The sequence below is a fragment of the Sesamum indicum genome, linkage group LG7, assembly GCF_026168435.1.
Source record: "Sesamum indicum cultivar Baizhima isolate 11 linkage group LG7, ASM2616843v1, whole genome shotgun sequence".
NCBI lineage: Eukaryota > Viridiplantae > Streptophyta > Magnoliopsida > Lamiales > Pedaliaceae > Sesamum > Sesamum indicum.
Window position 1 is genome coordinate 3,360,800 of NC_142663.1, and position 3,600 is coordinate 3,364,399.

Here is a 3,600-nt window from a genome sequence, read left to right on the forward strand (position 1 = left end):
GAGCCCCCACGTCCTAAGTCTAACAAATTATGTCGTTTCCATAATGATTACAGTCACACCACTAAAGAATGTCAACATCTGAAGAATGAGATAGAAAGATTTATCCAAAATGAATATTTGTAGGAGTACATTAGTTGGGAAAAAGCTCGAGGAGCAGGGCTATATCGGAAGCAACAAACAGACAAAGGGAAGAAAGCGAAAGTCTCCAGCACCGAATCTCTCCCAAGCGAAGAGCATAGAAATTCATTTGGGGGGAGAGATAAGGCTAATAACCTTCCTCGAAAAGGAGATATCCAAATGATTGTAGGAGGTCCAAGTGGAGGTGACTCCCACCAGGCTAGAAAGGCTCAATTCAAAGAGGTGCATGGCATAACTATAAAAGAAATATAGGATGTTGGGGCGATGGACAACACCCCCCTCATCCAGTTCGGAGGAGTAGAACAGTCGGGCCCCAAAAGCTCTCATAATAATGCTCTAGTAATCAGGATATTATTAGCCAACTATGAAGTATGGCGCATCTTCATAGATTCGGGATGTTCCGCGGACATATTATTCGGAGAAGCATATCATCAAATACAATTAGGGGACACCCCCCTGAAAAAGGTGAACACCTCCCTATACGATTTCGCGGGTGAAATAGTCCACCCTCGGGGTATGGTTTCACTCCTATTGACTCTAAGTACTGGAACTACTCGTAAGACTTGTCCGTTGAAATTTTTAGTGATGGATACAGCCTCAGCCTACAATGTCATTTTTGGGAGACCCACCCTCCACGCTTTTTAAGCTGTAAATCTCACATACCATAATAAAATTCAAGTTTCCTACATCTGGAGTCGTGGGAAAAGTACAAGGACACCCCTCCAATTTCACAAATGCTATGTGGAAGTTGTATGCAAAGAACAGAAAAGAAACAATGATGAAATGCTTAAGGAGGCACCCCCAAGCAAACGAGAGAATGGGACTATAGAAGATAAAGAAAGTGAGGGGATGTCCCCCAAGGTTTAGCATGCTGAGGAATTAATAAATATTGAACTCATATTCATAGATCTAAAAAAAATTACATAAATCAGTTCTCAGATGAAAGGCGTAGTACGTGAAGAAATAATTCAATGTTTGCAAGTACCTCCCCCCCCCCCCCGCCCGCCCAAAACATAGAAGGGATCGACCCGAATGTCATACCCATCACCTTAATATAGACCCATGCATCAAGTGCGAAACAAAATGCCAGAAGCACTCCTCCCTGAAATAAAATGCACGAAAATTGGTTAGCAAATGTGAGAAGTGTCAGAAGCACTCCTCCCGCATACATCAACCTGCAGAACCCCTCACAACCATGCTGTCACCTTTTCCTACCGCACAATAGAGAACAGATATTGTGGGACATTTCCCCTAGCTCCCCATCAAAGAAAATTTCTTCTAGTAGCCATCGACTATTTTACCAAATTGGTAGAAGCTGAGCCACTCGCCCATATCATAGAAATAGAGGTAATGAAATTTATATGGAAGAATATTATCTGTCGATTTGGACTCCCTCAAGAAATAATCTCAGACAATGACCGAAAGTTCCAAGGTCATAAAATACAAGATTGGTATAAAGGACAACATATTAGACAAAGATTCACATCAGTAGCACACTCGAGTCCAATGAGCAAGTGGAGGTCACTAATTGAATTCTCATTCAAGGAATTAAAAGAAGACTAGAACGAGTTGGTGGAAATTGGACAAAAAAATTAACTAGTATTTAATGGGCATACCAAACGATCCCCCGAGGGTCTACACAAGAGAGTCCCTTTACAATGGTTTATGGAATTGAGACGATTATCCCTACAGAATTAGGGGTACCTTCTCACAGAATTTTGCACTTTCTGAAGAAAATAATACTGAGTTGCTAAAAGGGAGCCTGGATTTTATTGAAGAATTGAGAGAGAAAGCTTTTTTTCGCATTCGGAGATACAAGAACACTATGCTTAATGCCCACACCAGAAGACTAAAAATACGAAGTTTCCAAGTCAAAAATCTAGTATTGAGAAGTGTGGCTACAATGAAACCAGTGGAAAAACTAGACCCTATTTGGGAGGACACTTTAAAGTTACAAGGGTAATAGGAAGAGGATCATATGAATTAGAAGATCTTGAGGGAAGTCCACTATCACGTCTTTGCAACATACACAACCTCAATGCATGAAAGAGGGCATCCCCTTCGCGTTCAATGAGTATTTCTAAAGGACTCCCTCTAACTACGTCCTCCTGAAGGACATCCTTCAATAAGTCGTCCTAAAGGACTCCATCTAAATACATCTTGAAGGACATCCTCCAATAAGTCTTCCTCAATGACTCCCTCTAAGAGGTCTTCACAAACAAACATCAAAAGTCAGATCATCATTGGCGAACGAATATTCTATGAGAATTCCACACTGTTGGGGGCAGCCCACATAAATGTATGTCTTCTTACATTTTTTATTAGGGCGAGGCATAAATGCAACATAGGAGTAAGCCCTACTAAAATTCATAGACGCCTCCATCATTGGTGGAGCCTCCGAGGTTCCCATTTTAAGCCCTCATATGCCTCTCATCCATTTCTCTTCATTTAAGTACATTTCGTAATAAATATGAACAGTAACTCCATTTTTCAGAACATAGGTTACAAGAAAGGCAAAGGGGTATCCCCCAAGATAAGTCTACGTCATGTCATGCCACTTCAAGCAAAGTCTAAGAATTCCATCAGTCAGGGAGGCAATGCAAGCATCATGATGAACATTAAGCAAAGCAAAGGGCATTGCATTATGACCCCAGACCTAAAATTAAAGCCGGGGCAGGGCAAAAATAGCGCATCCAACAAAAGAGAATGTAAATTGTCTCATCCACGTTACCAATGGGGGAAAGGAGCAGACCAGAAAAATTAAATTATTTCCAACCAACACAAAGAACGAGAAAATCATACTACATCATCATTTGTCTTCCTTTTCCTTCTCAAGGGGGTTATCAGGTGCAGCCACAGGAGTAGTAGGGGGTTTTCCATCATCGGCCAAGGGACTTCTTCTTCCTTCGATTCAGGGGCGCCTACACCCAAGATGTCCCCTGTTGTTGCTTCAATGGGGGGACTCCTTACTTCTACCTCGCCCTCCCTTAGCAGATGATCTAAGTCTCCTTCTACAAAATCTTGCAGAATTAGTATAAAGGGGAATGAAGTATAATTAGAGGATGAAGGAAGAAAACAAACCTAAATCAAGGGAGGCTCTCATTTCTGGGAATGGAAGGATCTGTGGAGGGATCGGGCGAATTGTACAAGGCGATTGCAAGGTCGAGAAAGGTAGGCACTTCTCCTAAAGGGGACTGCCTTTGAGCCTGGAATTATTCCTTGCAAGCCATGACGTCATGTTCAAAGTAAGGCCCGATTCTCTTGGCCACTTGCTGCTGGTAGCCCTCGGATTTTTTGAACTCCTTGAGGCGGCTTTCCCAGTAAGCTTCCAAGTAACTCTTGCCCTCCTCTAAGTTGGAAAAATCTAGTACTGCCTTCTTGAGGGCCACCTCGTGGCCAACCACCTTCTTCGCAGCTTCTTTAAGTCCCTCTCTAACTACTAACATCAACTTGTAGCCTCCT